General features: G+C 48.3%; 1 protein-coding gene across 2 annotated transcripts in view; it reads right to left on the minus strand.

The window, feature by feature from the left end:
• Positions 1–8,986, minus strand: part of BAHD1 (bromo adjacent homology domain containing 1) — a 99,097-nt gene extending 90,111 nt beyond the window's left edge. Inside the window, exon 1 of one of the 2 annotated variants that reach the window (XM_072986272.2) lies at positions 8,805–8,986. The gene's annotated coding sequence lies outside the window, so the exon portion shown is untranslated. The remainder of the gene's footprint in view (positions 1–8,804) is intronic. The other variant, XM_072986273.2, reaches the window with a different exon arrangement.
• Positions 8,987–10,249: the final 1,263 nt, after the last annotated feature.

Below are 10,249 nucleotides of genomic sequence, written 5' to 3' on the forward strand. Positions count from 1 at the left end.
GTACCTGACAATCAAAAATACATGGTTTTAGTAGCATGCAAACAGGTATTAACTAGGGTAGTTCTGATGTTTGAAGTTCCAGTTCTTAAGGTACAATTGCAAGGGTTTCCCACCCACTTTTGTGAAAGTACATATATTTATTGCAAGAGCCGAGATGCAATACTTACAGTAGACAAGCACTGATCTGATGCACATTTAAAGAATGTGTGTTCTGGGTCATCTATTTCTTTTTTCAACAGAGATTTCAAGTGGTATGCAAACAGTTTCATAATGCAGAAATGAATTAAAAGGATGACAAGGGTGTAGGGTGGATAAAAATCAGTATTAAAAAAAAACCAAATTGATTTAAAACATGATTTAAATCAAATGCACCCTGCAAGAGTGTAGGAAAAATTCAACTACCCCAGTCTCTTGTTCCCCAGCAGGTTGGCAGCAATGCATACCAAAACCATCACCTTTTCACCCAACGTATGGCAGCACAAACAGGGGAAAAACAGAGGAAATGAATTCCAAAGATACCTAGTTTGCCAAAAGACTTATTTCAGAAGTAATAGCTACACAGAATTTGGATACTTCATAAATGTTTATAAAGCACAATAGAATAAGGCATACCAGCAAGTACAGCTTGCTCCATCAAGACCTTATAAGAGGTGTGGGGAACCTGAAGCACAAATACACACGTGGTCCCTGAAATTGTTTGGCTGGGGTTTGCTGTCCCTCAACTGGAGGCCTAAGGCAAGTTGTGGCCATCACAACAAGTAACACAGCTCCTTAATGCTCCTTGAAAACAAGGTGGAACTCTCTGTAAAGTTGCACTCCACCGTCTTACAAGAAATTCACAGTGTGGGTAAGAACACTCTGGCAACCTCTCGCACCACAGATCTTCTGACTTCAAATGACAATAGCAGCAATCTGGTGGCAACTGCAGTGGAGAAAGGTTGCCAAGCAGCCAATGCAGTCCCTTTTCCAAACCCAAAGAAACTGCCCATGATAGGCTACAAACTATAATCCAACACAGAAAGCATATGCAGAAAGAAGCAAGGAATGGAGCTTAGTAGCAATACTGTACACAGGATATGAATGCAAAATGTCCCACGTTCAGTCCCTGGTAATATAGGCCTGGAAGAGCCTGAAAAGCAGGTAAGTGAAGTACAGACAGAACTGTGCTCAGCATATAATTGCCCTGACGGGGACAAGCCATGTTTGTGAACCCACATCTTAAACAAGATGAAGAAGAGACAGACATTTGTTAATTGCTTTTCCTTAGGTCTTCTTTAGGTCTTGCATGACATCATTCTTAAGGCAACATGATTTAGATATAATTATGAAACTCTGAGGCTGATCCAGAGAAACATGTACAGAAAGCCACTGTGGGATAGTCCAGTTTATAGTAATTGCACAATTTATGGAGGGGCCTTTTTTGTGATGTACACCACCCAGAGCAGAGACTGGCTACATGACAATATATGAATCAAATAAATAAATAAATAGTTTTTACTGCCTGTACCAAGGTCTCATCACATGATTTCTGTAGATTCATACCATGTAGGCTTCTCTTCCAATGTTCAGAGACCACCCTCAGCAGTGACTGGGGGCAAGTGGGTAGAGGAGTGTGCAGTGAGGAAGATGGGCAGGAAAGCCCCGTCAGGTAGCCAATTTACAGTGCTCTGGATGGAACCCACTGTCTTGCTCTTTCAAACTTTTTTACTTGAAAAGTGCATTTCTTTAATACGGAAAAGCCATAAAGAAGCTAAAATTTTACGTGAGCAAACACACACAGTTTCGTCTGGCTGGAGAAGCAGCTGTAATTATTAATAAACTAAATGCTAACTCATGTATAACTGTGTAGAACTCCGGATGTAGTTGGACTGCAACTTCCATGAGTCCCTGCCAGCACAGCCAGTGATGAGGGATGATGGGAATCGAAATGCAACAACATCTGAACAGCTACAGATATTTCTCCCATCAATGTCCCATGGGGAGTGTAACATACGGGTGATGGCAATTACTGAGGAAATGAAGAGAAAATGCCAGGCTGCCCATGAAACTTTGCTCTGATTCTAAGCATTGACTAGTATTCCCTGTCTTCTCTGCAGACTCATAGCAGGGACAGTGTTGTTCAACTAATACTGCAGACAATACTTCTCATTCAAGTGCCATGCACCATGTTGCAGTATTTTACCGCAAGACTTTCTATAGCACTGATACTGAAAAGCATTATAGAGAAAAATCTGGCAACTGTAGAACGTGGACATCAAGTTAAACAATTTAAAAACCAGACAGTACTGAAACAAGGAAGGGGGCAATTCTTCCTAAGCAAGAGTTCAGAGTTCCTCCTATACACACACTACTCCCTAACTTACAGGCACAAGTCATAGCTCAAACGTATCATATGGAGCTCAACTTTGTCCTCGTCACATATCAGAAGAGGGAAATTATCATAACAATAATAACTGCCACAACGGTCCATCCTAGACAAAAAATCTGAGATTGGATATGTTAAAGCAGTGGTCCCCAACCTTGGGCCTCCAGATGTTCTTGGACTACAACTCCCAGAAGAGTTCGCCACCACCTCTGCTGGCCAGGATTTCTGGGAGTTGAAGTCCAAGAACATCTGGATGCCCAAAGTTGGGGACCAGTGTGTTAAAGGACCCACTTTAAAATTCAGTATGTTAAGCAGCTTAAGAGCCAATGTGTTGTAGTGGACAGAGTAACAGAGAAGGGCCCAGGAGACATGGGTTCAAATCCCTGCTCAGCCATGGGGCAGGAGGGCAGCAATGGTGAATAACTCCTTGAATATCTCATGTACCTCAAAAACCCTATTAGGGCTACTCTGACTTGGTAGCACATTAGCAAAAACCAAACTTTCAACTCCACATTCTTCTATATCCAAATAAAAAGGAAACTTAACTGTTTTAAAACATGGCAAGGACATGCGACAAATAAAAGGAAATCCATGCATCTTTTTAACAAAAAATTTAGTTCCCTTGTGGAGACAAACATCATGCACAACAAATTTTACCAGTGAAAGCTCTTTTAAAAGTCCCAAAATAAATATCACAGCCCTTGCGTTCAGACGTTGCTTTCTCTGTCCACCTGGAATGTACAGGACATCATTTTCAATTTAATGCTCAAACAAATCTACTCTAAGGTCCGCTTTCCCCAGTTTTCTGTTCCCTTCAAAAGTTTGCTGACAAGCACTTGACTGAGCCAAAGAAGCACCCAAAACATAGCTGACTTTGGTCTTGACTCTTGCCAATGGATTATTTGATAGGAGGAGTGGAAGGTCACTTCTTTTGAAAAGCTGGGAGTGAGTTCTTTGTTGGAAAACAATTCACAAGACTTATGAACTGGCAAAACGTGCTCCTCCAACTGTTTGTAACATATAAAAGACTTCTATCAAGTGATGAGCCGCAGAGCTAAATGTGTGTGTCCTGGAAGGTTTTGGTCCAAGTATCCTCCCAGCCATGAACTCATTATGTGGCCTTAGGAAAGCAGTATATCCCCCTACAAATTAGGGGCATATATTACTTATCCTTCTTGAGGATAAGTTATAAAGACTGCAAGGTACGCATCTGAACCATTCTGAATATTAATATAAAATGTATTACAAAGACTAAGTCTTCCGCAAAGTTCCTGATTCAGCTGATTAATGTACATGTACATGCAGAACAAGGGTCTCTTGGATGTGACACTCAGCCTTCAGAACACTTTACTCACAGAGGCTTCCATGGTCTCATCCTGACTGCCATGTCATCATTCAATGCAGCAATATTGTTTCACGGATGGATTTTGACCTATGACACTGCATTCTCCTCCGTGTGGTATAAATGTTATGATGAGCTGGCTGCTGAGGGAAGTGAACTGCATTTCTATCAGAAATAAGCAAGATGCTGTTAGCACCTTGAATATTTATGAAGTCAATGGAAAGTGCATGATATAAAATATTTTAAACAAAACAGAGTTCATTCTTATACTGGGAAACTGTTTTCATCCAGGGAAGAAACCAAATCTGGGCCCCGGAACAAGCTCACAAGGATCCCTCTGAACCTTACTTCCTATGCATGATTTACATCCCTGATGAACATTAAGACTAAAGCCACAAGCAACCTTTCTAAGGGCTCAAGATTGTTCATACATCTTGTTCTGAGCCTGGAAAATAAGACATAAATATTTGTATATATTTGCGAAGGCTTTCATGGCCAGGATCTAATGGTTGTTCTGGGTTTTTCGGGCTCTTTGGCCATGTTCTGAAGGTTGTTCTAGGAAGAACAACCTTCAGAACACGGCCAAAGAGCCTGAAAAACCCAGAACAACCATAAATTTGTCTTTGGAAACAAACTGTAGCAGAACTGAAACATAGTCAAGATCTCAAAAAAGGAAAAAGACAGCCAACCAATAGGTTCCCTATTCAACATATGGACAGACATGATACCCATACTTGTACATAGGTTACAATATTTCACATCCATTCAACATAGTACAGTGCAAATAATGCTGTAATTACAGCATTGCTTGTCTGCCTCGCACCAAAAACATCATACTGAGCTCAATACGACGAACCCAGACATCATGGGAAGCTGACATTTGAAAGCTAATTGGAAAACCATTCTAACATCATTCCAAATGTCTCCACATTCTTCACTTGGTCATCGTGCAGTTCATTCTCCTTCCCCTCCACCTCTTCCCTGCTATTGTCAAGACCTAGTTCCTCTGCTAAGTTTTGCCCAGCTCATTTAACACAACGGCAGGCAAGCACGGCCGCCACCACCTCTGTGTCCAAACAGAAGCTACTACGACATTACTGGTAACTAAAAAGCTACTCAGCGGCCTCAGAAAGTTCTCCACCAGACATTTTCACCTTGAAAACATATAATTGCCAAGCATGTTCTAGTATAAAAGTCTCATTTTTAAAAAAGATCTTGGCCAGCAAGGAAGAAAAACAATGTGATTTCTTATAGAAAATATAGGATAAGTAGGCAAAGTGCAAACAACGGAACGTGAACTCCTCTCAAATAAATAAATATGCATGTCCTTCAGTGTGGATATGCAGAACTACAATGGGATCAGGTTACACAAAATAAACAGTAACTTTTCTTAGACCAATTTACATTTTGATTATGATATTAGATTCTTTGAAATGCCTGATTCCACACGTGCTCCATAAAAGTCACAGTGCAACATCAAAAGGACCCTTCAGCATTGTCTCTTCAAATTTAACCAGAACTCCAATCTTCACAACACCATACAAATAAGATGCACTGGACGACCTCTGAGCCACGAGCAGCTATTTTGAGGCTCAAGGAGTATAGAGATGGATGGGGCAAATATGTTTGGAGAAAGGTAACTTAGTTCCACTTCCTATGAACAGGGACCTTTTATTGAAAAAAATATAACAAAAGTGCAAGCAACAAGAAAATATTTTATGCCTCAAATATTTAGGCTACAACACCCAAACAAATAAAAAGCAATGACCCATCTAACTCCGGCTGATCTCATGAATACCAGAGCTTGCCCTTTTCAGAAGGATTCAGAAAGGAACAAGTGCAGCTAATCTCTTAGAGGAACGACTCCCACACTACAGAAGCAATTCAATATCTGTTTCTATTCTGAATCAGGGTCTACAGTGGATGATCCACAACTAGTAAAACACCATTTACCACCTGTATTCCACTGGGGACTCTATCTTCCTCTAGCCACTAGATTAATACCCCTGACTTTAATTCAGTTGACTGTTCCTATCTAGTGTGGCACTTAAAATTAATCTGCTGCTATTGTGATACGAAGATCGCCATGTTTCTTGAAACTTCTGCTGCCACTCATATCAAAAGTGACGTGCCTCGACAATAGGCAATGGACACAGTACACTGAGGGGCTGGCTGCCCTTTGTCAACAGAAGTGGAGAAAGACAACTTGCTTTAAATCCTCTGGGAAGAAACACAATACCAACGTCATCTCAAGCCAATTCTTCAACTCTGCAGATTCCATCCCGGAACTTTAACTTAACTTTTGTGGCTTCAATGTCTAGCTATCATGACTCTATGACTTTTCTGTTTCGCCTTCCACTTCAAGTATTCTGCAGTGTCCTGCCCCATGAAGAACCCTGGGGAACTGGAAGCTTGCCCACTTATGATCTTTCAGCAGTCCAATACTGGTATTATCCAACCTTGTTTTTTTTCCCAAGCATCTGCTTCTGGTCCTTATATAATCTACAAGCAAAAAGGCACCAAAAAAGGCAAACGGCCATTAACAGAACAGCAACACTAACTGTCACCACCTCTTCACTTCATTTCTGCACAACATTAAATTACTGTAACAGGTACATTCCTGACAGTATGCTTCAATGTAAGCAGCTTCCAGGTTTTATGAACCTCAGTCTGTTACTGTGTGGTTCACACAATGGAACAGAACAGCTGATACGTCACACAATAGTAAATGAACATTTCTGGTTACCTATACCAGAAATGAAAATTACAGACACTTTTGAAAAAAAAGCCATACTAAGCACTTTCTAGAATACTTATGCATGCAACCAGAGCCATTACAACATGTTTCACACCTACAAGGCTCTTTCCCACTTTTAGTATACATATGTGAGAGACAAAAATGCACTTTTAAAAGGAGCATGCACTTATTTCTTAACCCAACTGCAAAGCTGCTCTGCATATGGTCATTAATCTTATTTCAACTTTTCAGCTACCAGTGTCTCCTGTGAACAGACACATTCTACTTCGAGCAGTTTTTCATCTTCCAACCAAATGCACACAGTCTGGACCAGTTTTTTTTTCATATTTCAAGGTCTCCTTCCCACAAAGAAAGGGAAAGGTAGAGAAAGACTTTCCAGTGCCACTGATGAGAATATTTATTTAAGGTACTTTTTTATATAGGCTAGCAAAACTGAAGAGTGTGGCTGAGGACCAATGGTCACTTCCTTTGCTATGCAAAAGAAATGAGGATTATATTACCGTATTTCCCTTCAGACAGGTAAGTAGGACCCTTGGCACTGATGCCATTCTACCCACTAGCTGGATGGTGTTGGGTAATGTTTCAAGCAAAAAAAGAAAAGAAAAGAAGAAGAACCTTACAATGATACAGCACAGCAGCTGAAGAGAAAGATTCAAGAACTGAGGAAAAAGAAGTCTGAAACACATATTGACTGCAAAGAGATTGCAGATCCACAATGAGAATTAACCTTCACTAATCAGAAATTTTTTGGTCTCCTCAGAGCCATCACCTGCTGCAAAACCTCTATTGTTAAAAAAGAGGAATGCAGCTTTCTGCTTGTCCCCTCCTGTTTTTTTCTGCAGTCACCTTAAAAAATTCCCTTCACTTTTCCTATAAGTATTTCAATACTTGTGTGAGTCTGCAATTTCATGTCACTTCTCCAGAACATTTGTTCCTTGAGTTACTGTCAAGGTATTAATTTCTCTGTAGTGAAAAATCTATCTAAATTCAGTTTCCGACATCTCTTTTACACATGCACAGAGACACCCCACCACCCCCAGGTCTTAAACACTTGATCACTTTCTGTTCTAATACTGGATTCCAAGTTCCTGTCTCATCAGACCACTAACTAGGAAGAGAAAGTGTCCTGTGGGTCTTTGTCCTCTACAGCCCATTTTTAAAGCACGTCATCTGGCTCTGAATCTGGTTTCGCCAAAACGGAGTCGCCCACCGACAGAGCCTCCCTCTCTCCAAGCGCCGGCAACAGCGCCGGGGCGCCCACGGCTTTGAAAAGGGCCGCGGGGGGAGGGGGCAACCCGAGGAAGCGGGGAAAGGATGAGAGCAAGCCGGGGACGGAGGCCAAACGTCATTCACGTGGCCTCCCGTGGGTTCGGGTCCTGCCTTGTCGTCGATCGTTTGGGGAAAAAAAAAGGATTTGCATGTTTATGTCTGTGGCGGTTCTAAAAGTTAATGGTTTTGTTTGTTACATAACTTTAGACCTAAAGCTAATCCCAGGAAGCGAAACAGCCGCCTGGCCCCTCCGCACGATCCAAGTGGGCCACCGGGGAGTCGTAGCCATGGCTCAGCCCACCTGCCACCCGGGGGCCATTTCCTCCCAGCTCGGGGGATGGGCGGGGTGAGATGGGAGCAGCAGCCCGGCGTGTCCTTCAGCTCAGGCAGAGGAAATAACCCACAAGGGCCCCGGTGCCCTTCGGAGGAGAGGGGCTGATCGCCGGCCCCCGACGCCAGCCAGCCCAGGGCCCCCGGCGACACCCACCCACCCCCAGAGGAAAGGGAGAGGGGCTGAGAAAAGCGGCTGCAGCTGGAACCGCAGCCAGCAAGTCAGAGGCAGACACCCACCCACCCACCTACCCACCATGACACGAGGAGAGGCGGACCGCCGCGAGACCGGAGGCAGGGACGGGAAACGCAGCACGATGCCCGCGATCGAGGCTCCCTCTCCGCCCGGCCCCCGTTTCCAGCCCCAGCCGGATCCCGGCAGAAAGTTCCCGGTGGCCCCCGGCAGAAGCCAGCGCGCCGACTCGTAGGGAGGGCGTCCCACCAGAGCCGCGCCCCCTCGGCTTCCCTTCATGCAGGCAGCCATCCCCCCCGCCGCCCTCGCCCTCGCCCTCGCCCCTCTCCTTCCCCAGCCCAGGCGGCGGCGGCGGCGGCAACGGCACCTGTTCCCATCACCCGCCGCCGGCGCCCGCCAAGTTCCTCGACGCGGCGCCCTCCCAGCCCCGCCACCTCCACCTTGCCGGGCGCCCGAAGCGGGCGCGGCGCCGCATCCCCGCGGCCGGCCGGCCGGCGGGGGCAAACCCAAGGGGCGACCTCCCGCCCGCCCGCTCGCCCTGGCTCACCGGGGCGCTCGAAGGAAGCTCCTCGGCCGTCCTCGCCGCTGTCTTCGCCGCCGCCGCCGCCGCCGCCGCCGCCGCCGTTCGGCTCAGCGGGGCCCACCCAGGACAGGCGGAGGCCCCGGCCGGGCTGGAATCTGGCGGCCGGAACGCCCCGAGGCGCCCCAATCCCGGGCTCCACGCTGCTGCGTCAGCACCGCCAGGAGTAGCGGGAGCGGCGGCGGCGGCAGCAGCAGCACCAGGAGCAGCGCCGCCGCCTCTCCGCCTCTCGCCGCGTCGCCACCCGGCTCCGGGATGGGGACTGGAGGCGCGCCCCCTTCTGGGGCCCGCGCTCCGAAGGCCGGAGGGGGCGGTCGCGGCGGGGGCGGCCGCTGCTATTCCCGCCGCTGGGGGAAGGCTCTTATTCTTGCCCTTGCGCCGCCGCCGCCGCAGCTCCTGCTCCGTCTTCTTCTGCCGCCGCCGCCTTGTCGCCGCCGCCGCTGCTGCTGATGTGCTCGAACTCCCCGAAAGCGGCAGCAGCGGCAGCACCGAGCCCCCTGCTCCCTCCGTCCGTCCTCCCTTCCTGCTTCCTCGTCGGCAGCCAATCAGGGGCCTCTCCACCGCCGTCCGCTCGGGCGCGCCCGCCAATCACGCGGCACCTTGCCCGCCCCCGCTAACCAATCTCCGCACCAGCCACCCGCCCCAGCCAGGTCCCAGCTCAGGCAAGGCAGGCAGGCAAGGCAGGCGGGCGGGCGGCTCCCAGCGGACACGGCATGGCCACGGCCGCCCAGCGCGGGGGAGGGGCGTCCCCACGCGAGCGGCAGCAGCGGCAGCGGCAGCGGCAGCATCCTCTGCGCCTGCCCCGCCCCCCTCCCAGCGCCCTGAGCCCCGTTGTGTGCGCGTGTGGCTGCCTCCCGGCCCCCACCCCCCAGCAGAGTCCCCATCTGCCTCTCCCATCCTCCCCTGGACGTGAGTGGGAAGGAGGGGAGGTCTGTCTGAAGCCCCTCCCAGAAAGCGAAGCCCCTTCTGCCTGGCCGCCACCTCGACACCCATCACCCCCTCGTGCTTACCACCCTCGCGGGCTGCATCGGCTCTCTCCCCGGCGCCGGAGGGAACCCTCGACGAAGTTTGTCCGGGGCGCCTTGCACCCCCACCCCCACCCCCGTCGTCTTCTCTTCGCCTCGATGCCCTTTCGGGCTGCCGCCGTCGCCCTCTCCTCCCCTCCTGCCGTGGATCTAGCCGTTATCCGCGCCGGCCACCTCTGCCATGCGAGCCCTTTGTTGTATCCACTCCCCTCTGGAGAGCTTCTATATTCAGGTCAGCGGCTCCGCTTGGCAGTCGCCCTCCGACAGTGCCCCCACCACCACCACCAGCAGACCGACCCCTTCCTCCGACTACCTACCTCCCCACCTACCTACCGCCTTCGCCCAGAAGAAACTCCAAGGCTTCAGCTTACGGGGCATAGAATGGGT

Source organism: Pogona vitticeps, chromosome 1 (genome assembly GCF_051106095.1).
Source record: "Pogona vitticeps strain Pit_001003342236 chromosome 1, PviZW2.1, whole genome shotgun sequence".
Classification (NCBI taxonomy): domain Eukaryota; kingdom Metazoa; phylum Chordata; class Lepidosauria; order Squamata; family Agamidae; genus Pogona; species Pogona vitticeps.